This window comes from Semicossyphus pulcher, unplaced genomic scaffold, assembly GCF_022749685.1.
Source record: "Semicossyphus pulcher isolate SPU_LCO1_2020_fin unplaced genomic scaffold, fSemPul1.0.p SCAF_19, whole genome shotgun sequence".
Classification (NCBI taxonomy): Eukaryota; Metazoa; Chordata; class Actinopteri; order Labriformes; family Labridae; genus Semicossyphus; species Semicossyphus pulcher.
This window is the reverse complement of record NW_027211692.1, coordinates 23128523-23154710: the sequence shown is the minus strand read 5'-3', so window position 1 is coordinate 23154710 and position 26188 is coordinate 23128523. Positions and strand designations below refer to the sequence as shown.

The following is a 26188-nucleotide window of genomic DNA, read 5'->3' as shown; positions in this document are numbered from 1 at the left end:
TGGATCAGAGCAAGTGTATATACACATTAATTGTTGTAGACGGTGGGCACACACACACACATCATCCTCTGGGAACCATGAATGTCTGAATAAATGTTTGTGCTAATCCATCATGTACATGTTAAGATTTTTCCCAGTACTGTAAACTAGTCTTGGAGCTAGAAGATCCAAAGTCATTAGGATCCATCATAGACAGTGTCTGTACTAAATTTCATAGTAATTCATTCTGTTTTGAAGACAAGCCAGGAATAGCTTCAAATGTCAACCTTATTGTGTCGCTGGAGGAAAACGCTTCAAAATCTGACACAGATTCATCCTCCAGTGACCATTAAGGTCTATGAGTAATGACGCTAGTCTGGCTTAGAAATGCTACCTGTTTGTCAAAGCTAATATCTTATTTCTCTGTTATGCTGTTAATCAGTGTCTGAAATCCCTTCATCTTAATATCAGGAAAGACTTTGATGCCATGTGACGTGCTCCAATCGACCTGTGGTTTGATCCTGGGGCACTGTGGTTTATGTAAGTCCTACAGATCTTTGTGCTTACCTGTCTTATTTCTTATTTTGTTTGTTTGCACTGGGCAAAAGGCAATAAGAGAGTATAAGGTTTAGATTCTTTCCCTTGGCCTGCCAGTAATAAATCATGATATTTTCTTTGGTAGTGAGGAGAAAACAGAGCCTAAAAGCAATTTTACACCAAACCTGTCTCACTTTTCCCCCTTGCCCTGTCCTCACTATCTCATCATTTGCTGCCTCCACACCTTTGGATTCTTTCCTTAGCTTTTTCATCAGCACCATCAGCTCTCACACCTTCCTCTCTGTGTCTTCTTCACCTCCCAACCCCGCCCCCATGTGCTATGCCTACATATATAACAGCCAAGAAATTATCAGAGGCCAGGGGGATCATAGACAGCAGAGGTAAGTGGATCTGTCAGATCATTTTGCCTCTGCCCTCCACCTAATTCTTTGCTGGATTTCCTGGTGAAAATGGAACATCTATTGGACGGCTAGCGAGACGGAAAGCAGGGAGACAGCCGTGATAGAGTGAGACAGGGAGTAGTAAGACAGAGGATGCTTCACCTGCATCCTCCTTTTAGCTTTAACCATGTCCTGTGATGCTAGAACAGGTTTTAAATGAAGCTGCATTGTAGCGAAAATAAATAAGGCGGTTGTGTGTTTGTTTGTTTGGCATATAAGTGACAGTGAAAAAAAACAGAGCAAGACTTCCAAGGTTATGAAATTAATATCTTGCACTCATTCTTGGATGAAATACTTCCTGGTTATGAGTTTATTATCTACTCTACTGGAATTTTTCAAATTTCAAATGCTTGGGAATGTGTAGCACACTGCTGCTCAGTTGTATGGAAATGTGTTCCCCTCATAACAATGAGAACAATAGGATACTCACAAGCAGCCCTCTGCCCGTCTGCAGCAAGCGGAGGCCCCTCCTCCAGTGTATTCCTTTCCTCCTTGCGTTGGTGTCGTTGGATACTGCAGCTCAACTCTTCGTCTCAGGCCTGCTTTAATTGGTGCCGTCTGGACAGAAGAGATGTGTGCGGTTGAAGGCGGTCAAACACGGTGTCAATAGGTAGATCCAAACTGCGGACAGTTTCACGTCCTCTGGGCTGGCCCCTGAAGAAACAAGAGCACGAGAGACATGAGTAAGAATGGGCCTCCTCTTCCTCACACAATGAGGGGCATTGAAGAAAGGGAATGAGCAGGATGGCAGCTGGGAGGGGACGCTGCCATTCTATAGCAGCCACCAGGTCATTCTCAGTGGTTCAGTGACAGGATTTATGTTTACATGTGGACAACTGTCAGGAGAGATAATCATAAAGTGTGTCTGTTGCACGCTGTGTGACAGACAGGAAACTGATTGGATTTTTGTTTTCGTCTTTTTATGGTGTTTCTTTTAGGACTTCACCTTTGCAGCTGGATATGTATTTGGGTATTTAACATTTTGCCAGCAGTATGACATGTATTGCTTTTATAAAAAATCAGCAAAAAAAAGCGTATAATTATTATTTTTTCATCCTGCTCTCTGAGGAAACAATCACAGAACAGCTAAGGATAATGTCAGTAAATAAAAATATAGAAAGGCACACATCTAAACAGCAATTTGACAATTTATGCAGCTTATCAGCTATTATTAGCTTCGCTCTTCTAACACATGCTCTCTGGGGAACATCATTTCAAAATATCCATTTGGAAGAACGAGACAAACACACCAGCTGCACTTCTCACTCACTCCGCCACAATTCCTCTGCACGACTCCCCCAGCTACCGCTCTCCATTATTGATGAGACTTCCTCTGTCAGCCTCATCTGCCACAGTGCTGGTTGTACTCGCCTGTGGGCAGCCGCTGTGGTTATAGAGGGGCACCAGCTGATGCCACGAGAAAAAAAAACATGAGACAAGGGTCGGGCACATTAACAGCCCATTGACAACGTGCAAAGCAGAGGGCACATCGTGTCGCGGGTTTGTTATTGGCCTAATCTAAATTCAATAGGGTTGTCATAAGGGAGGAAAGTAATTATCTCAAAACCATGGGGAATGCCCCTTCCGTAGATCCAGCTGAATCGCAGATACTTGACTTGAGCCCCAGGATTTAAAACATGCTCAGTGGTGCCAAATTACATCAACAAAAGAGGAGAGCTGGGAACATGGACGCAGAGCTAAGTGAGGAGAAAGCAAGCTGCAGGGTCGACTCCACACTCATACATTCACATGCAAACACTGTCCCAGGAATTTCTGATAAGTCATTGAATTGTGTAGTTATATTTCTGCACTGAAATGCTGTAGGACTAAAACACTTTTGTCAGGATTCTCTGCAAAGCAAACAGTTGTTCACTCTATGCATGCTATGGATACAATACCTACTGAGGTAAATCAGATATCAGGATTACTGGCACTTGAATTAGGCTATCCAAACTTTAATATATTAAATGTACTTTAAGGAAATCCTAAGAACACACTGTCTACTGTCTAAAGGTTAAGTAATAAATGCTGAGTTTGTCCTGTACATGCTTAAAGGTGTAATAAGTAGGTTTTTTCTTGCATTTTGTCAACAACACATTCAAAGTGGGCCCGTCCTCCTGAGTCTGACCAGAAGCTCACTCTCACTGTCTCGTGTGAGAACACGCCCACCCTGCCGAGCTAACACCGACAGCCTCACAGTTACCTTTGCTCTAGCATGCTAACCGGTTAGCTTTGCGCTAGCACCTATACGCTGTGATTGGCTCAGGGAACCACAACAGCGCCCCTCCTGAAAACGTCCCGTGCACAGCAAAATAACAGAATAGATGCAGAGCGAAGAGTCTCACAAAGGTCTGCACACACACTTACCAACACACATGTATACAGGCCAATAAGTGATGATTTATATTATCATATTTATTTATTATATTATATTTGTAAAAGTCTGTATTTTATTTTTCGTGTAAAATCCTATTATACCTTTAAGTGATTTTTTAACGAAAAAACTCACTTTAAAATTTCCCTGGAAAATGTAAACAAAGGCAGTTTGCAGTTAATGACTTGATCTGACAACTACCCCCCTGCCAGCGGTTTCAGGCATTAAAAATAACTATATAAAAATAATCAATGTTGTCGCTGATGGTCTGGTTTGCTCTTGTAGGTCATATAGAGTAATCAGAATTAATTTCAGTCTGTTTCATAACCAGCGAAAAAACTCCTCACAGGAGCTTTAAATAACAATTTTGAGTAAAACAACATTAAAAAGTGAAATAACAAACAGCTTATAAAAAATAAGTAACATAGATTTGGTGTTTACAATCTGCACATAGTGCATAGACAAATGTGTGATATTTGATGTGATGAATAAACATCACCTTATGTTCCAATAAATCCCAGCACCTTAAATATATGCAATCAGGTAACTGTGAAAATGTTACCTGAGGAATCTCAAATGTTGAAGGGTGAAGTCCAAGTTGACTCTATTCTATTCTAAGTATTTTCTTAAACCTTTAAATAGCTTGTAGGTGTATCAGTGGAAAATATCTGCTGGGGCCCCCGCAGCATCACACCCTCCGATACACACCCTCCTCCTCCATCACACACGTTGTATTCTGCTCTGACATGATGGAGATTGAAAGGCCTGTTCAAACCTGCACCTCCTGCATGGGAGGGAACAATATATCATTGTAACACCAACGCTTCCTCGTGTTGGTGTTCAACTGACAGCTGATTAGTACTAGTGGGTCTCCTATACAGGCTCAAGGCCTGAGTGCTGTTCATGTAGAAGCATAAGTACATCCCTTCAACAATATCAGGCTTAAAAGGAAATTCCGTTAAAGATATAAAACAAAATAGAAGAAAAATTCAACAGCTTAAGATGACACAGCTAAAATGTGATATAAACTGACAGCCACATAAACTCTTAAACGTGTGAAAATATCTTAAAGGACCCTGAGATGCCCAACAGGTCACTGCGGTCCCAAGGAAGGCTTATGGAAATAGCTCAAACAGCGATCATCATCTTAGATTGAGGAGCTGCCAAAGGAGGCCGAGGACCTCAAGTTGTGCCTCTGCTCATCAGGGGTTAAAAGCTCGGAGATATAACCAGGCACTAACCCAAAATGGGCCTTTTGTGCCACACGTAGCTATGGTTACTACGCTGAATATAAATTTCCTGCTGATAGGATTTGTGATACGATGAGTGCAAAGGATAGTGATAGTAAAGATTGACTGATGGGATCAGAGTCTTTTAAATGTTTCATGGGATTGATGCATTCGTTAAGATACTTATATTATATCTTATATCTATACACGTCCCTTTCTGTCTGATATTGTTTAGTTCAAAGACAACATTGCAGTGCCAGCTCTGATATTTCATCTTATAAAAATATGTGAATTTAAGTACTTTTTAAGTACTTTAGTAAAACCCTCGGTGCCATGGCTCGGCAAATCTTCTTTTCTCTAATACCCTTGAAAGTAACCATAATAAACAAGGTGATGTGTCAATTGCATGCTCATGTTAACTACTATAAAGAACACTTCATATTGTCACAATATTCTTGTATACAGATAGACCATGTGATATTTTTTCTTTTGAGTCATTATGATATGTTTAGTCCATTTTTACAATTTAACGAGCTCTTGCAAGTTGAACTTCCTCGAGGTATGAAAATGTTACCAAGCAATACTCGTATGCATTTCCTGTCTTACTATCTGCATGCAGCTCAGAAACTTTTCAAAGACTAAAAGAGTGTGTGCACCAAAACAGGCGGCTCTGACACTTTTCAACTACAGTTCTGTCATGTTCTGCTGCATGACCAGACACCAAACACATTAACACTCACAAGCGTGTGTGCGTGGGAGCAAGGCAAGCCCAACACACACATTTACAGACTTTCAGTCAAGCTCATACTGTGAGGCAGGCTGTGGTGGCTCTAACGCCAGTCTGTGCTTCTGACAGTGAAGGATGGAGGACTAAACATGAAGATGGAGGACTGGATGGGAGGGTGGTGTTGGTATTGACTGACTCCTAACGTGGCCCAGCAGAATAGAGATGGAGCCATACTCATTTTCAGACATTATGTAGGCTACTGTACATTCACACAGATGCGTCCTCAGGAATTGATCATGCATTTGTTCTCTTGAGGGAAAAATCCAATTTGCTATCCAAATAAACATTGGATCCTGTAGACACTTCCGCCTTGTTGCAGTTTCTGACTGCAGCACAATTTTTTGATAAATCTTATAATCTAACACAGCGTCTGGAGGAGAAGCATTAAGAGCCTTAGGGGGACAATCTTTTCTAATTCTGCTTCCACTTCATGGAACCACCGGGAGCTATGTGCAGGACAACCGTATAAAACATACACATGAACAATATTAAAGTATTTGGACCCACAACAATATACGGTACAATAGACTTACAGGGTCCCTTGCCCAAGGCAAGACAGTCAACCATTGGCAGGGGGGGAAGCACATGCTTATCTTCAGCAGAATTCACTATGGTAACTGCTTTTAATAGCTATCTTTACATCCTTGGCGGGTCAGGCCTGTGCTCGACTGCAGAAATTCCTCAGATATACAGGAATTCCATCACTGTTTATCTCCTCTTAAACATAATTTTTACTCTGTGTCTGATATCATTGCTCTTCTTTAAGGTATGTTGTCAGGTGAGTGGAAAATACCCTAATGAAAAAAAACCCACAGCTTGTCTTCTGCTGAATCTTTGATGCTGTTTCAGATAATGCCAGAGATAATGACGGCCCTGGCAGCCTTTTTTCACTCTGAAGACATCTGTCATTTACGTGAAATTTGCCAGGTTTGTCATGAAAGAGAATTCATCATGCCTTTGAATATGGCTCTATGATTAATTCAGGCATGTCAGTTGGTGAGTAAATGCTTCTTTATTCTCGTGTAAGTGGTCAATATTAATAATGCACACGCGGGTCTAAGTTCAGCATCCGTCTTGGCATAGTTCAACATGGAAGGTTTCATCAGCTCGCATGCTTGTCACCACATTCCTTCTCTTTCTTTCTGTGTCCCTCTCTCTTTTCCACTCCATTCTTTCTCTTTCTCTTCCTGTCCCTGACTCAGGCGCCGCATGGCTCTGACGCCTATTCGGATAGAAAGATGTGGCCTATCAGCAGTAATTGGAGGAGCAGTGGTGGTTGGGTTTCTCTAAGAGGCGGCGGCATGATCGATCCCATGGATGGTGGAGGTGGGCAGGCGGGCTGACAGCGCAGCATCCCCCACAGCTCCTGACAGCTCAATGAAGGCCAAGCCGCAGAGCACAGGTTGTCCTTTTACAAGAACAATCATCAGGCGTGCAGGTCGCCCTGCAGCCCTCACAACTCTCAACCATCCAGTTAAATCATAATTACCCATTTAGTGAATTATCAGCTGGGAAGAAGCGCGTTGAATTCAATGTTAGCCTTTCATTATCCTCCCATTAAAGAATAAAGGAAATGTCAGCGGCTTAATAGCGATGACGTGATGTTATTATCTGCGAGGTGATTTATTTGAAAGATTTTACAGCAATAATCTCACAACGCCCTCGTACATTCTGTGAAGTACACAATTTAATTGCATGCTGTGTTCACTGACACAATGAAAAAGCACAAGATGTGGATGATAGATGCAGCAGAGACTTCACACAAGGAGGGTAATTTGCATACTTGTGACAATACACAGGCTGGTGTCAATACTGCGCTGCGTTTTCTCATCACAGCTTTGGAGAGCAGCCTTTGTTTGTCCTCCTGTTTATGGTTTTTCTCAAGACCAAAACAGTACTGTGCTCAGCTCAGCCTGGCCATCGGTTGCCATGGTGACACACGGCAGCCGGGACTGGTGGCGTGTTAGAAAAGCTCGGTACAGGTTCAATCAAAAGACGTTTTCTTGCACTGTTGTCTTTATGCTTACCACTGTTGACCTCATGTTACCTATTTTATCTGCAGAGACCTAGAGACCGAAAAACTTGCTGGCAAATACAATAATAACAAAATACAAATTCACTGTGCCTTTAAATAATCCAATACAATTGTCCACTTACACAATCAGACACAACGATTAAATGACTGAGGCACCCTATACCTATATTAAATTGGCACAGATTCTGTATGTCCTATATTTCTCTTTTTGATGACCTCAAATCACCATCAGCCTCCTGCTGTAATCTTTTACATGCTGTCTTCCTTTTTTGTGATACTATTCTACACTTAAAACATTTCAACACAGTCCAGAAGCAAAAAAAATCCAACCGTTCCACTTATAATACACAAAAAAATCACTAAATAGCAATGAATTGCTCCACTGGCTGCCATCTCTTTCACAGTGTCAGACCTCATTGCAGGGTTTCAGCTCTGCCACCAATTACATTGTAGCTGCATCAATTCATGTGGCTCTGACACCACCAAAACTCCTCCATGTTCTGGCTTAAAGCCAGAGCCATTAAACCTGCCCAGCTATGGCCACAGTGATAGCAGGCAACTATAACAGAAAATGGAAAACGTTGGCATGGCCAAAGTCAGGATCATCTCCACCATTACGCACATTAAGAACATTAAGTGAATATTTAATACTGATCCAATATAACAAACACTTTTGTACTCAGTTAAGTTAGTTTGACTAAATTAACATCCAGACTAAAATGGTCTAAATGCTTCTCCTTTCCCACAACATCTGGAAAAAATACACCTGCTCTAGAAAAGGTACTAATCTTTATTAATCTATTTCTGAGTGGCTTAAAAGTGGTGAAAATTAATAATATGGAGTCAGGATGTAATACAGACAAAGCATAATTTTTTTCATAAAATACATGACACATAACACATTTTGACTTCATCTAAAATTCCAACATACTTTCACTGCAAATTCTGAGAAATATGCTTGAAATAAATTAAAGTAGCATTTTCTGGAAGCTTAATTTGTATACCATAATATCACATTACTACATTACAGATTTTGCATTGCAGTGGAAGATAAGAGTAACCCTCATCTTTTAGGAGTTTGGCAAATACTCTTGAACAGCCTCCCCCCAACGCTGCCTGCTGATCCCCCTCAGGGAGAACTTCTGATAGAGGCGGAGGACAGGAGAAGGTTGTGGCTTTACAGGCAATCCCCCTATAATATTACCTCTCTTCCCCCCGACACACACATACACACACACAGACACAGCACCACCCACACACCATTTTGGGAATACACTGATCCCTGTGAAGAATTTCCAGCCTGAACCAGAGCTGCAGAGCTGTACAGGAATAACATCATCAGCCTGAAGGTGCCGCTGGGAGAAACAGCCAGAATCTCAGTTGCTCTCTGGGGTATAAATAGATAATAGCGCCTGGTTGTGTCCTGTTTGAACTCAGCACTGCCCTGAAATACTGTTTCAAACACTAGCAAGAGCTCCTCCTGTTTATTCATGTATTATTTTACATTTCTAAGATAGATATCTGTTGCTTTAATGAAGAGAAAAGATCCAGACCCAATCACTGAACTCAAGTTGTTCACAAAGTTGGCCCATAGCGTCTGTGTACTTCATGGCATCCCTACAGTCCTTTACCCTTGGAGTGGTCAATATGACAGGCAAGTGTTGATGCTTTAAGTACCATTACACTAATAGCGCACTCACTCCCAAAGTGAAGCAACCACGACCTTTCACTAGACGCTCTTCATCTTCACAGCTGCCGCTCATCCTTACAGGGTCATCTTCAGCTTCTGCAGAGGGCTCAATTGATCCCAGAGAGACAGTCGAGGAGAGGGGGTTTCAGCAGGTAACTGCTGTTGTTGGCAGCTCTGCTTCTCTTACTTGGTTCGAGGCATTACAATGACACACTGGTGAGAGTGGCAACAAGCAGCACCAGACACTTTAGTGGGTAACTTTGGAGGTGATGACATGCTCCGGGCTCGCAGTGCAGTCGCCTTCCTGTGATGAACTCTCTAATAATAATACTTCTTTATCACTGTTTGCCCTTTCTCAGTATCATACAGTACTCTATGTGATACACACTCTTGACTTTAACGCATAAGCTTACACGTGAATAATGGATATTTTGCCCTATGGGGCAAACATGACAGCAGCGAGAGTCTCCGGCTACGGTAGGAGCCCTCTGAGGCTGTTCTTTAAACTCCTGTGAAGAGTTTTTAACTGCTTATGAAATGCTTTATGATTGAATTTATACTCATGCCTCAATATGAGCTACAAAAGCAAACAAGACCATCAGCAAGAAGATTGACTATTTCTGTGTTAGAAAAGGCGATTAATTGCACGCGGCTGAAACAGCCTTTGTTTAAATCTTCCACAGAAAAGATTCACAGTGAAAAGTATCTTGGACAAATAAAAAGGCAGCAGCATTTTTTTTACCTACAGAATCCTACTACTACTACTTACACATGTACAGGCCAGGCTCAGCAAAGAGATAACAGGTAGCAAGATCGACACAAAATAAGTAGTTGCTTTAAACACAAAGGTGACTTGAGCTAAGGGCTGCACAGTGGTGCAGTGGTTATGCCTGTCGCCTCACAGCTAGAAGGTTCCTGGTTCGAATCCTGGTTCGAAAGAACAGGGCCTTTCCATGTGGAGTTTCCACCGGGTACTTCCTCCCACAGCTCAAAGACATGCTCGTAAGATTAATTGGTGACTCTAAAGGTATGAGAGATAATGTGAAAGGTTGTCTTGTGTCAGCCCTATGATTGACTGGCGATCTGTCCAGGGTGTATCCCGCCTCTCACCCGATGACAGCTGGGATGACACCAGCCCCCCTTGCGACCCTGAACAGGGTAAGCTGTAAAGATAATGGATGGATGGACTTGAGCTAAATGCTAACATCAGACATTTAGGCCCAAACAAGCGTTCTGGCCCACAGCATTTCATTTTCAGATGGAAGCTGCTAACAGAATGTTTTGCAAAAAGCTTGTTGAGAAGAGAGCTGAATTATTCTTTAATTAATATGGGGTTTTGAGATGAGAACATTTTAATAACCCAGGGTGACTCGCATTTTCCATGAAGTCTAATGCAAACACTGTCTGCAAAAATAAGCTTTGCACCACTAGCTGGCTTAGGTGGACAAATACAGTTTGATCCCTTAATGTAATTTATTTTAAATTATACTAATCTATTCATCTAATCAACACAGAAAATTGCTAGTGACCATTCAAACATACCAACGTCAATAATGTGTACCAGTCTAACTAAGCATACAAACATAAATTACTGCTTGGGTTGACTGAATCGACACTACAGTGGGGCAATGCCAGTAGTGTGGCGCAAAGGCCTTCAGAGAAATATTCACAAATGACTGTCAGAGTTCAAATTCACAGTTCGCTTTTCAAATGCAGCTCTGCTTCTGCACGTTTAATGAGCAGCATGAATGCCTCTGCATTAGAGCCGACCTCTAATCACATATCATATTACCTACATGTTTCACTCCACAATTGCTCACTGACAGTCTGAACACGACTGTGGCCGCCAGTGCAGTCAAGCAAACAATAAGAAAATCCCTCCTACATGCTCGACAATTGAATCCTATGCGAGCTGCAATTATACGCTGCTCCCTGAGGTGCTCCCCTTGACACCCTAAAAAGGTAATATACTTTCTGCCTTAGAACACAATCACATGCTTCATACACCTAGTCTGCATAATTACAGGGGCTTGGGGAAATTGAAGGGCTCCTCTACCCATAAAACTTGGGCTTAAGTAATCTTATTGAGAGGGGAGGCATTATGAAGAGCATGGGCGTCCTTGTTGGATCAGTGCTGCCGCATAGCTTGGACAACCTGCCACGTTTGGATAAAGACGTGGTTAACAGTTCCCTCACGGCATCATCTGACAAGCAGCGGTGTGAGCAGCATGATGACTCCTACACCAGATTTAAATATAACAATGGTCTTTATTCAACGCTCAGCTGCAATAATAAGTACAGATATACATTTCTATTTCAGGATAGATAGTTTAAGAACATCTCTCCATCAGTCTATTCATTTATAATTCTATCTATTTATCTCTTTTTCAAAAGTTTCCAGACAGAAGGAGTACTTTTGACAGAACCTGCACAAGCAGACAACAAATTTCTCACAAGATGAATCCCTCCTGACAGGTCCGATCAGAACGGAGACAAATGACGAGGCATCCTCCCTCGTCTGTCGTCAGCAGGCCTGACAGAGCACTGTCTGGTTCACTCAGTGCTCTTTCTGGCACTACTTCACTTTCAATCAGGGGATTTTGACCTCCAAATCCCTATTACATGATGCTTGCACCAGAGTCACAACAACACAGTGCCACTGCTGGTGACTGCAGAGGGTGTTATGAGTAGTGAAGTTGCAGAGGGTAACAGAGAGAACATCACACTCTGCAGAAAAAGATGTGGTTGAATCTTTGCTCAGAGATCCTGAGGCGCAGTAACAGTTTATTTATCTAAAAGTTTATTCGATAGTACAGGAAGAGGCGATGGAGCCTTTCACCCCAAAACTTTTTAAAATGCAGAGTCGAGTTCTTCCTGTGCTTCCCTCAGGATCTATTTGCTGAAAGTCTTTTCTGAAATCCTTTGCAAACCTCTTAAATTGATTCTATTATTGGCTTCCATACTCTCTGCAATCCTAAAATGCTCCCTGTGGTGATTTTTGAAAGCTCTGGTAATTAATTTGATACACTCCTGGGACTGCCCGTCTGGACCTTTGCTCTTGGCATTAACTTAAAGGTTTTTGTCAGATGGGAGATCTCTGCCATCACAGCCAGGCTCGCAGTGATCCAACCCAGGACACAGACCATCATTTGGGCCTGAAGATGCTTTTCCCTCGCCAGTTTCCTGAAGAAAATGACTCTGTATCTTTTTTTCTTTGTTCCTCTCACTTAATTGCTGCATTGCTGCAATATGTCAGCTCAGTACATGGGAAGAAACTGCCTCTGTCTCCCTTGCAGGATGGCTTCCCTGCTATTAAGAAGATCCCCATTATAATTGGAAGTATTTTGTGAGACAGCCGCTCTAATGAAGGGAGGGATATGCCAACAAAGCAGATCACATTACAAACATCGGAGGTAGAAGTGCAATCTAATTGCTGACTGGGATGAAATAGCAGAGCTTGTTGGATGTTTTTTCAAAGGGTATAGAATCTATTTGCAAACCGACGATTAGAAAAGATAAATCCTCTGATCTGCATATTTCACTGAACAGATTAATGGCAGGAGAGATTCCAATTTTGATTATCCTGCTGAATCCAATTACCTTCTGCACTGTGACTTTAAAGGCATTTCGTGTGCACGTGTGCATTTAATACCTTTATGTATGCATGCAGTATAATTAGGCCTATGGTTTTTATGTAGGTAAATACAGGTATTTGTTAAGTGGTTAAGTGTTGTAGGAGTAACCTCTATTTGGAACTGACCTGTCACACTGGGACTTCATGTTCACAGAGGCTCCCTGCGGACACTCAGCCATGCGTAACACTCGCTCACGGCAAAAAGAGGATAAAAAAGTGGCTTTATAAAGTGACTGATAGGATGTACTGCAGCGGTGGGTGTGAGACCTAGAATTCTCCACAGTGTTGCCACAGAAAAACTGGCCTCATTTTGAGTGACTGACATTGAATTGGGGGGCATGGAGGTCCAAAGCTTCCTCTTTTTATCTGATCTCAAAGGGGAAACTGTGCTGGATGGCCTGCATTTCCAATATTTGTGACTGGAGCACACATTTATCCCACAATTTTAAAGAGTGCACTCTCCCAAATATAATACGGAACTGTTTCCATCATTACAGACATGCTAAGCACAGGAAACATGTAAACATAATTTCTTATGACAGAGGTATACTGTTTTAGCAAATTGATTTGATCAAGGGTTTGGGGAAATATTTTACTTTGAATATTTTACCTTGATCATTTTGAAAACAACTGACATGCTGGGGCTGGAGAGGGGGTGTATGTTAGTTTGGATTTCAAATTTGTGTCTACTAGCTGTGTAAACTAAAGGTAATACAAAAACGCCTGTTATGTTTTGTGAAGACATGGGGATGAAAGGAGTAAAAAAATAAGAGGATCTGCAGGGAAATAAGCAATATTTAGGCACATTTAAAATCCCTCTAAATCTGTAGCACGCACAGGCACAGGGATGCTCCACTGTCCAATGGATCTGTGCTCTTCGCTTCTTCTCTCTTATTAGCATATTAGCATGCTTGCTCTCAACAATAAAAGTGACTGTTAAACTGTTGACGTATCAAAACTGTAATGTTAGAAAAACAGAGTATTTTAATAACTGAAGTGTATATTGTGCCCTGGCTGAGTGGGGAGTTGATCACTGTTGCTCTAAGTTTCCTGAGAAACCAAAGTGCCTTATTATGGTCCGAGAGGTTGTATAATGTTTATGGAGTACAATGCATTGGTAATGATACTGCAGTTTCTCAATAATTGTTTTCAAACAAAAGCCAAGAAATAAATTTAATTAAGCTTAACAATATTTTTCAAATCCAATACATTTCCATATGAATCTGCACTTCTCGGAGCGTGGCGCAAAAAGTGCAATTAAACAGCTCTGCCCTGGTAAACAAAGCTAAATCTGCATCCAAGGCAATATATCCACTGTGATTATTTACCACCCTGAGCACTCAGCAAAAATCAATAACACATGCAAACATAAAACCAAACAAGATTTGTGAATCAGTCTTCATAAAACAAACGAAGGAGGTAAAAAAAAATCCTTTAACTACACTGAGACACGCAACAGAGTCACTGGTGATAAGAGTAATCCCAGAAAGTTGAAGAGTTTTATGGATTCCTTTGCATTTGGGGCATGGATGGTTTAAGCTGCAAAATGAAAGTCACAGTCAAAGTCACTACATAATTAAGCCAACACAAAGTGTGTGTGTGTGTGTGTATGTGTGTATGTGTAGGCTTGTGCATGACCTTGCATGTGTCTGAGAGAGTGCGTGTGCATGCACGGTTCCTCTCTTGATATGTGAATCAAGGAACTGACAGGTTTTATCCTTCACATTTACATTTATAAAAGAGTTTACTCGGCACTTTTAATGTTGTCACGAAATACTTACGAAGGACTTTGAAATTCGCAAAGGTTGCTCACACTGGCTAAGTAACTGAGGAATATGAGCCAGTGGCTCTTTGATCCTCCTTTATATCGTTGTTTAGGTTTTATACTTCTTGTGTCACTGAGTCTCAAGAGTTCTTTTAACACCTGCTGCCAAGTAAACCGGCTGTAGGCCTACAGTAATTAGCCTGTCTGGCAATGTGAAAAAGTGTTAACTATATGTTATTAAGACTGTCTGCTTTAGACAGACAGAGCTAGCAGCTAGCTGGTAAACATAGCAAGCTAAACACCAAGACATTTTTCTCAGGTGGAGACCATAACACTGCTAAAAAAGAAAGCAAATTTTGGATTGAAAATGACAAATTGTGTTTAATTAAAACTGCTTATGATGTGAATATGAAAGTAGGAACTGTTTTGCGCGTGCAGTCCTCAATGGCCGTGGTTAGACTCCCACCCTCGGCCCCCTGCCACGCGTCATCCCCCACTCCTCTATCCCCCTGTTTCCAACACTATCCAGTGTCCTCTCACTTATTAAAGGCATAAAAAGGCCAAAAAATAACCTTTAAAAAAACAAAAAAAACTTCTAGCTCACCAACCTAGCTAGGCTAGATGTCAAGATGCAGTCACCAATGTAAAATTATAGTGAGGACTGCGAAGAAAGAGAGATCAATCAAGTAGCATGCAAAATGCCTCTGCGATGGAAACCTTTAGTTGAAATACTTCAATGTAATAAATGCATGACAAATAGAAAAAGTGAAACAAACATAACTGATGAGATTCCCTACAGTGGCTGTAATAATAAAAGGAAGGAAGAGAAATAAACAGAGTCTTCCCCCTCATCCATCACAGCCAAGGTGCCCTTAGAAAGATATGTAACCCAAAGTGATAAAAAGTGGAGTGCAGCCTTATTGCTGTTCGGTTCTGTCTTCTAGTACATATACGCTAATCCAGATATTGACAGAGCAACAAGAATCAAACCCTGTAGCTTTCAGTGAACATGATATACTCTCTCTGACAGCAACAAGACGCCTGCCTTAAGCTTGTCCCCACATAAAGGACAACTGAATGGAACATCACACAATTCCGTCTTCATGGTCTCATTCCGCTCGAGACGGCCAGTGCGGTGGAAAGAGCTCTGCAGTTTGTCGTGGTCATGGTTACACTTCAGCTGCTCTGCGACATTTTCACGAGAACGCACTTCACTCGGATTTCTGGGAAGAGCCTCAATTGTCAGGCGGTAAAGAAAGCCGTAAAGTTGTCTGAATGATCACCGCTTTTCCAAACAGTTTTATGGCTCTGTGAAGCTGATGCATAAATGTTAAGAATAGACTGTTTAACTGGGTAAACAGCTAATACAGTAAAGTGAGCTGTCTTCTGAGGCTATAATATACATAATGGAAATTATTCTTTTTAGTGAAAGTTTTAAGTGGCTCTAGTACTATTCAAATCTGTTACTGCTCAGTATAAACACATGTTATTGGTGAAATAAGATGTTTCAAGAGCCCCTCCATTTATAGAGGAATTTTTCCAGCTTTTAGAGGACTGAGCATTATTTCTTTTTCACAGTCAAGACCTAAAAGTTAATGTCTCTTTTCCTCCATCCAGCTCACACTCCTCCCATTTCCACAGACTTTAACAGTATGCATGGAAGCCTCAAGTTGATACGGGGCTTCAAATAGAATCACTTCTCCCTGCTGCCTGCAAATGCAAAATGTGATTTACGTCGACTCAACTCTCCATAGCCTCCTTCAGCCGCATCTGTCTCATTCTCACTGCACACTTTTAAGTACCAATTTGGGGCCTTATTGAACTCAGCTTAAAGTGCAAAGACCAATTTGTCATGCAATTCACGGCTCAAGACAAAAAGCTCGGAGGCATTTTATGAAAGCTGAGCATAATAAGCGGAGCGGGGAGCACGTATGGATCAAATATAAGTGGTCTCTGTCCTTTTTGATCAAGCTGGGACTTCCTCCAAATCTCCGACCCTTCTCACCCCCCTCAGCAGGAGCTTCAGTCTTCATTTGTCACCTGTGCCACCAGGCCCCAAGAGGTTGTCTGGTTTTGATGAATGGAGCGAGGGCTTCTGCCCTTTCTTTGCCATCCATCAATTTCTGGGGATCTACAGCATTAAAGACAAACAACTCTCGCCGAGAAGCCTCTGCAACTCTGGAAGAAATCTGAGGTTCGGTTCTGGCTAGACCTGAGCTGTAGAAAGTTTTGTAAGTGATAACATTTTATTGCAATAACTAAAATTTTATTGACTCGACTTGGAGTATACTGGACTTGTATTTCTATTGGATCAAACCTTGGGGTCTGTATTGTATTTTAAACCACATTCATCTACATTGGGGTCTGCAGAGTGTTCCTATAATGTACTTTTTAATAACTATCTTTTTGTGAACCTCTTGAAAGAGGACACTTGGTGTATTTATTATTGTTTGACTCTTTAAATTATCATGTGTTTGTCTGAGAAAAAGAGAAATGGCTGTACTAACCTGTATGACTCATCCTTTGGGGATATTTGTGGGACGCGCCACTTGTAAGAGAAAGTAGTGTAATCCAATGGAAGCCAATGAATTAGGATTAATGTCATGTGTAGAGAATTGTTAATCCTGACACCTAAAAAGGGAAACAATTATGCTGGCCAATTTTCTTTTCTGCACGAAGGTTTTGAGAGCATGCCACCCGATAGCATTCTATATCCTTGCTTAGCCTCCAGCAGCTGAAAACATATGTCAGGCGTTGAGGGGAAATGATTTTCTTAGGCATACGTCACTCACGATAACTATGGCAGCACTGCAAGCTCTCCTATAAAACATTTACAGAATCTGTCAAACTCCTGTCCTTGGAGGGAAACTTTGTGACAGCTCTGACTTGGTTATTTCAGACCTTGAAATACTTGATGTGTGGTCATGCTGCTCTCATCAAGTGTCACAGATAAGCTTACTCTACAGACTCTAAGAGCAAAGCTGTGATGGATTGCTTACCATAAAAAAATGTAGCCCAGATGTGTGTTTGCGGATGCAGCAGTTGCATAAACCCCAACACATCAGGAGTCTATTCTCTCAGGAACGGTGGAGCACAAATGAGGCTCTCATCTCCTCTGCCTCTTTTAGTGGTTGACGCGCTGAACATCCCGGCTCATGATGCTTGAGCCTCACACCTCTGGGAAATTAATTCCAGTACTGTAAATGTATTTTGGATTAATGCATTATAGTCTAACGACAGCTTGGCAATCCCTTAAAAAATGAAAAAAAAAAGATATTAATTTTCCTGAGCTTGTTATTCTGAAACTTCTGACACAGAGGATTATCAAGGATGGCACTTCATTTTCAAGTTGAGCGGCATAAGCTTTCTTATGGATTCCATGGCCCTAAAATTAGCTCAAAATACTTAAACAAAATGCCTTTTTCCCCGTGATGGGGACAGATACCATCTGTTCTCTTTCTCCCAAATGAGACGGTGGAATGAACCCTGGCATGACATTGAATTAACCTCCCACATACCAGCAAAGGTTCATCTGGAGATAAGGTTACTATTACGACTCCCTCTGCTCCTATCTCTCTCTATCTCCCTCTCTGTCTTCCCAATCCCTCTTTTCCCTCCACTTCAATTAACAGTAATAGAGTCTGGGCGTATTGGCTCTTGTCCGTTCATCCTGACAGCCCATCCTCTGCTTCACCTCCGTCTTCCTAACACAGGACTATGTTGCAATTACATTACGGCTCAGTGTTATCAGGGTTGCCTGTGTCAAGGTGATACCATGTGAGAAAACACCTGCGTGTTCACAGTGACCTCCAACCAGTGGCGGTGCAAGCGGGCCTTTACAGCTGACACTGTGTCTTGAATCAACCTTGGTGCCTTCAGGCAGAACGGAGGCTCGTACAGACGAGTTTAGGCTGAATGGAGATGTAGGTTGGTGCTTTAGGGAAAACAAAAGAAACGGCCCAGGTGGCCTTATAAGTCTGGTCCTCTTTCAAAGAATAAAGACATCATGCATGGCTTCTCTTAACCTTAAGATTTTACCTTTGGCAAATAGATTTGAGTTAACGTTTCCTGTCATAATTCGACTGAGAGAAAACTCAGGGTTTGTATCTCTGTAGGCTACGTGCTGTGTGTGCTAATCTGAGCTGAAGAAAATGTTCTGTCTGTGCCTTTGTTCTTCCTTCCTGCCATCAGGGGTTTTTGATAAAGGGGTATCATCTCCTGGCAAGCTTGGATTCCAATATGTTTGGTTTCAGGAACTTCTGGCAGTGTAAATAACAGTTTTCAAGGTTTATTAATTTTATTGTCTTGATTATGATGTAGTTGTACATTTCAAAGCCTACTTTAGTTTTATGATTAGAAATGTTTTCATCAATGTGTCGATGTTAGTGACTCATCATTGCACAATAATGAAGTAAACACAAACTCAATAACACAAACTAGAAACAGCTATGACTCCGGCGGGGACACACTGGAACAATGAAATAACGCAAGTAATCTAATGTCATTGGATTTCACACACAAGGGCCAAACAAATCTTTGTATACTATGAACATTAAAAGGATAATAAGTAGGATTTTCATAGAAAAATAAAATATAAACTTTTACAAATATAATATAATATAAATCATCACTTATGGGCCTCTATATGACCCTTGTGAGACCCTTCCCTCTGCATCTATTCTGTTGTTTTGCTTTGCACGGGACGTTTTCAGGACGGGCACTGTTGTGGTTCCCTGAGCCAATCACAGCATATAGATGAGTGTGGGAGTGGTTCAAATTAGCAACTGGGCCCCATCCAGACCGGTTGAACACGGCGAAAGAGTGATGCAGAGTTGGCCTTCTTTCTGTTGGACAGGTAGGTGCCTCAAACCGGGTAGGAAAAGCTAACCGGCGGTTAGCATGCTAGCGCAAAGGTAACTGTGATGCTGTCGGTGTTAGCTCGGCGGGGTGAGCGTGTTCTCACACAAGAGAGTGAGCTTCTGGTGACGAAGAGCACAGGAGGAGGGGCCCAGTTTGAATGTGTTGTTGACAAAATGCAAGGAAAAATCCTACTTATTAATAAACCTTTAACAAAAGACAACCTGTTTGTCTTGGACATGTTTTGGATACATTCGTATCTTTGCTTTGTGACTAATTACCTCAGCTACAGTCTTGCTGAGAAATATTCTGCTGATCCAAAGAGATCTCAATAACACTGACTTCTCTCTGCCTGTTGCTTACAAGACACAGAGTGAATAGGATTGTATTGATTGGGTTCCTAACAGAGCAGAATGCTTTGTTGCATGTCCCAGTGATGACAGGTTGTCTCTTAAATTGGCCCCATAATGTTGCACTTACTTAAAACTGTCAATCAATACTGTATTTGTTTGTTGGAAGTGTCACAATGGAACCTATTTTTTATGTTCTTGCATGAGAAAGTCACAAGATATTAGAACATTTTACATCATGCCTGCCCGCTGCTATAAGTTTGGTTTATGCAAAGCTACTTTGAGCACAGCGCACTTATCAGATGGGTTTAAAGATTAGCACCAGCCACACTTTAAAGGATAGCCTTTCCTTGTTTAAATGGCTTAAACCTTCTTAGATTGAGCCCTTTGGCTGACACAGTGGGCTGCTATCAGCAATAGCAGCCTCAATAACCTCTCATTACACAGCAGTCAGGACAAACCAAAGCACGAGACTCAAACTTGAGCACTGCTTTATTCAAGAGGCTGCACAATCATATAATGAACTGTACCTCAGTGATATTCTGTGTGGATATCTTCCCTTTCCTCGTGCAAGCAGCACATTAATATAAGACATATTTGCAAGATGAAGAAAATATTCTGAACATGTTTAGTTGTTAAGGTCTTCATTAAATGATGTCTTCATGTCATTATATTGGTCTTTTTCACCTGTAGCACTTATCAGCTCCTCTAATAGGGTTTTCTGCTGAAAAACATTCAAAAGCTACACCGATGAAAATACATGATGTGTATTACAGGCAGTTAAGTCAAGGTGGAAATGGATGATAGATAGATGCAGTGATGAATGGGTTAACTTTTTACTGTAACAAACATGAGGACAGAGCACAACATCAAATTCCTAATGTAGCTCAGAGAGAGAAAGAAAAGAGAAATGCACTCACGCTGAAGTAAAGGTTGATGAGAATTTGAAAAGGGAACATTTTAAGCTTACATTTCTTAAGAACTTAGGAAGAAATGCGGTGTGGGACTAAAGTACTTATGCTTTTTTTATGTCAGTCGCTCTAAAAATTAAGATTTCTTCTTCACTCTAGAAAGCAGAGAAATTACACTTTGGAACCAGATGGGGAGAGTGTTTTAACTTGTTTGGTTGGTGCATCATCACTGATGCCACCATTTATCTCTCACCACTACAGTGAGAGTTACGAAAGAAGGTGATGGAACAAGTCATATTCTTAAGCCATATATAAGCCGCTGTCATAGGCGATGTGTCCCAATATTTAGAGCCAGCCAGGTCCCATAAATATCAATCACCCAATACATAAGCATGTTCAGAATGATGATATATATTACATTTCCCAGCGGTCTAATACCTGCCAGCCTCACTATGAGGTATTAATGAAGTTGAAGGATAAGGGCTGGGACACTTTGGGTGTGTGAGGCTGACTTACCGATATTGGAAAATTTAAATGCACCCTTGCTTGAGCTTTTGGCAATTTATTAAACAATTACAAAACAGGTATTATCAGAAGGTCTACAACAAAATCTTGGTCAAAATCATAGTTGTTTCTTTATCGAACCAGATTCATAGTCTTACATGACAACCACAGATTGTCACCCTGGTAACAGCAGCCTAGACAGACACAAATTTCATACAGTCTGTTCACCAGACAAATATATAAGGAATACAACAGTGTGACCCTCACAAACACACACACACACTTCTATGAAAGGCCCAAACACACAAAGGCACACCAGGAAGCCCGATGCAGAGCGGGTGTCTTACTGATTACAGACAATGTGACATCTCCAGGCTTCCATCCGGCTCCTCTCAGCATGGTAAATATTGTAATGTAGCGATTCCTCTCTTTGTTCCTTGTTGCCTTTTCCACTCAGTGTTTGGATTTCTCGCAGTGTCTTATGCGATGTTTAAACAGAAGTTCAAAGTTCATACTCTGTATTCATATGCCGGCCTCTGACAGCTACTAATTGTACAAGAGCAGCACCAGGCAGGTCCAGCAGCAGCTCTTTAAACTTGAGAAAACCACACTGACACTAATGTATGTGTATTAGCTTAAAAAGTCCACTCTTGAAAGAGTCTAAGCATACAAAATGGCTATTTCTCAGCTCTTTCCACAGTGATTGAACACCTTGTAATAGCAGTCACAATATGTAGAAATACACTCTCTGTCCCATGCACTCATCAATCATCTTTTGTAGCACTATATATAAAGATTTCAGCTCTGCATGGGAATAAAACATGAGCCACACAGCCAGAAATCTATATCCATTATCGTGGCGTGCATGCTTTTCATTTGCAGTATGACGTGGTCGGAGTCTTATTGATTTCCATCCCTTCACCCTGCTTTGTACGGGGTGTAAAAGCTTGTTTTCCCTCTCTGAATTTGAATTCAGCATGTTGGACACCGCCTTCAAACAGTACCAATAAATCAGAGGTGATTATCACCAATGTGTTTGTGTTGTTGTGGTGAAAATCTTCGTGCAGCCAGTGAACTGTACTTTTTTTACTCATATTCTGGTCCTTTTTGCTAGAAAAGTGAGCAAAGAGGGAATCAAAACTGTATTTATTTTATTTCAATTATTTCACATGATACAACAACGGCTTTCTTATTGTTAATTTGAAGGTTCCTTAAGCTTATACAAACATAACTTCCTATACATTTGCTTGTTTGCATTGAAATAGTGGAAGAATATTATCTTATTATGTCAGTATCACTTAAAATGAGAGGCAGCATGGGTAATTGTTATAGTGATTTACTATTGAACTATTTTACATATTTAACTTTGATTAAGCCTTGTTTACACACAGGCTGTTTTCTTCTATATTAAAAAGAGCCTCATTTTACAAATGGTGTAAAAAGCACAAACAAAATAACAGACCCACACTAAATCCTCTGCAGCAAAAGTAAAAGTCACCCTCGGAGGTCAAATCTGGAATCACATGAAACAGAGGCCATCCTCTTTGTGTGATGTGCTCATCTGTGGAGGAGTTGTGATGACCCCCCTGCTCCTCTGTTGCCTTCCTGCCCAAAGGCTTACGATCAAACACTGCAGCAAATGAATTTTCATGCCTTTTGACACTGATGAGATTTAGCATTTTCCCTCTAAATCTTTAGAAGCACATTGGCAACAAAGATACCCTCGTCCCTTTTGTCCTCTGTGTAAAAAACAGTCAGTGCTGGCAGATTCTCCTCAACCATTTGTCCCCTTTCCGTGACTGATGACTCGCCCCCTCCTGTCTTTTGGTGTGCAGACAAGACTTGAATGACACCATCATAAAGCAATCAATTAAATGCACCTCCTCTGAATTACCTTCCAGTAGTCTGACAGGATTGCCTTGCTGTCATACTTTTAAGACATTTTCTAAATGTATAAAAATGTACATATACAATATGTTAAACCTCTGACTCTTTTGTATTTCTCCTTTTAAAAGTCTTTTGTTGTGTAAGAAGTTCTAAGGTTTACGACAAATTATTGAACAAGGATACTAGTTCTAGTAAGAAGACAAGGTTTCACTATTCTTAAACCCTGTGCTTTCTGTGCCCTTCGGTTATTCTGAGTCACTGCATGCAGCTCAGTATTGCTCAACATCACACGTGGTGTCCAGCCCTGCGACCCTCTGAGGGCCAACTTGGTGAAGCATGAAGGTTTTAATTGGTTAACCGGAGCACTTGGAGTATCAGTGAGACTGCCATTAGCCAAGGAGGACTGTGACATCTTCAGCATATAGTCTCTAAATTGGACTGATGGTCATCCATGCGCGTATTTTCATTTGCTTTGTCACTAACCACATTTAACGGTGCGTTCCTTTGCTCATCTGTTAAAGCGAGACTGCCTGCTTCACCGCCCGTCTCGCTTTTCTTTGACTAGAAAAACGTTTCCTTTGCAGTGATTGTTAAGCGCCAACTTGCTAGCGTTTGATTTGAGCAGAATTGACCCTGATTGCAGTGGTGGGCGAAGCAGCTCTATGCAGCGGAAGAGGACACAGCTCTGTTCTCAGCCAAAAGCGCAGCTTGGTCTCTTTCACTGGGTCTTTGAATATGAGCGTGTCAATACAGCCATTGCACACGGCTGCATATGCCCCTCTGGCATGATTCCTCCCCGACTGAATCGATTCAGGCTCTGTTTATCTCATTAGCTTGTAGCGTGTAATCAATCACACAAGGGCATTTGTTTCGGGCCTCCAACCCACTGCGTATTATAACTCTACCCCTGTCCTCGGTGTTAACATCGTTCTGTCTACAGTTATCTTTAGCGATGACTGCTACACTGAGCTGCATGTTACTCAGTGCAGCTTCTTGGCATTCATTCAAATGATCCTGTTTTAATAATGCTAAGTGATGTGGTGTATATTCAGGCAAAGGACAAAAGAGTCATGACAAACATGCACACATACACACCAACCTGCACTCATGATTGCTCATGAAATCACTCATGAAATTGTCTTACTCCAACTCTAAGGAGTAAATAACTACGAACTCAGTTTGTCCATTTGCTCTATTACATGATTTTCTTTTATTTCTTGGTTTATTGTTTTCATTAGACTACAAGCTTGAGCTAAGATCCAACTTTCGACATTTAACAAGGCAGTAACTGCACTTGTTCTGGACTTCACAAATCACTATGACAGCATGCAGGAACACTGGACACCATCAAACTGCTGTCGGCTACAGCGGGGACCCTGCCTCTGGCTAAGCAGAAGATGCTGCCTTTGCCAATTTTACTGAGCCACTTTGATCGTCACACAGTGCTTTTGACAAACCACCATCACATACAGGCGTCACAAGGCTGCACAAACAATTATTACACTGTCGGGGATACCTAGACGCATTAAATGAAACTACCACTTTTTCCACTCAGCAGCAGCCGCAGTGATTCCCAGCAAGCTTCCCTGGCAATTTACTTTTGCTCTCTTCCCTCTGCACTAAGAAGAGGCCAACATATATTTTTCACTTGGGTCTTCCATGGGAACAAAATGACTACAATGCTGATTCATTCTCATTTAATCCTCTCAAAATGTACTAAACTTTAGAGGGGAGACATATGGGAAGTTCTGTATATCTATTAAAGAGCAGCTCCAGTCATGTTTTAAGACATATAAAATGCTCTGTTTGAAAAACCTAATGGTGTCTGATGTGTTTTTTCTGCAAGATACGTTTAATTACCTTGTAAAAATCCTCCCAAGGCATCTCCTCCTTCTAGTGCCCGCCCTCTATTCAAAATTCCAATGGCCCCTCTGTTGCAAAAACAAAACACTGTCATCGTTTAGTTGCATCTTAGTTAGCTTGAAATGTAGTAATTAGTAGTCGTAACATTAACGTTAGTAGTCAGTAGAGAGTTGCAAGAATTACGATGATGGCGAGAGCTGGCTCGCGCATCGTCGAAGTGGTTGCCATAGTTTGCACATAATGATATGCATAGCGTCACCCCATCCATTAACAGGATTGGCTCCTTAGGTTTGTGACGTCTCAAACCTGCCAATCTGAAAACATGTTGTTCAGCCTGTCCTTGGTACACTGCAGTTTAAAAGCAGACAGGCCCAGCCATGGTGACAACTGCTTATGTCGTCCCTGATATGTCTTGTAGCACATGAAAAACACCACATGGAGATGTTTACAAGGTTAAACACTTGATTTTCACTGGTCTTTAAAAACATAGCTATTCTGGGGCGCTGGTTTAGCTCAGTTGGTGGAGCCGGGGCCCCATGTACAGAGGCTGCAGTCCTCGACGCACTGATCGCAGGCTCGACCCCCGGTCAGCCAATCATTTTGGGCATGTCATGCCCCACTCTCTACTCCCCCGCAAAAGCCAAAAAAATAATCTTTAAAAAAAAAACATAGGCATTCAGGAATCTCCTGGCTAACAGAGAAGTTACACTATGTGACAGCTGATAGCATTGTGTTTTGAACTGTAATGAAGGAGGTTCAGTCCTAATATAACCTTTCTCTACCCAGATGGTTACTGTTTAAATGTTACATTAATGTCCTGAAGGTCTGTATAGTTTATCTTGACAAAACATTTGAGGTGCACAAACTTTTCAACTTTTTACAGCATTTGAATCCATTTCCAGCCCATGTTAACGGTTAAAGATTCTAAAAGAGATCCCATTATCATCTACCTATTGAGCTCTTAATAATTTCTCTTATTACAAACATGCAGGTCAAGTTATGAGGGGGCACAACACCCCAGTTGAGTAAAGCTAGTGATTGCATATGAATGCACAAGTCATCGCTTAACTTCTGCTCTAATAATTCCCACATATTTTATAGTGATAATATTCATCATATCCGTAGTCAGATGGTACGGACAGGCTCAGTAAACGCTGCCTGAGGGTCAGGCTGCAGCCTCCAGGACTGCATATGCAGACGGCATATCAAACCTGCTGGTTAACATTAAGCATGGGGAAGTAAGGGAGGGCATCTGTCAGTGTTTCCACATGTTGTGAAGTCTAAATGTTGTCTATGTGACTACATCACTTAAGTTTAAATCCATC

General features: G+C 41.4%; 1 protein-coding gene across 1 annotated transcript in view; it reads right to left on the bottom strand.

Moving 5' to 3' along the window:
- b3gat1a (beta-1,3-glucuronyltransferase 1 (glucuronosyltransferase P) a) overlaps window positions 1-26188 on the bottom strand; it is a 74447-nt gene that overhangs the window by 35191 nt on the left and 13068 nt on the right. The window contains exon 2 of the mRNA XM_069668229.1: window positions 1408-1631. The gene's annotated coding sequence lies outside the window, so the exon portion shown is untranslated. The remainder of the gene's footprint in view (window positions 1-1407; window positions 1632-26188) is intronic.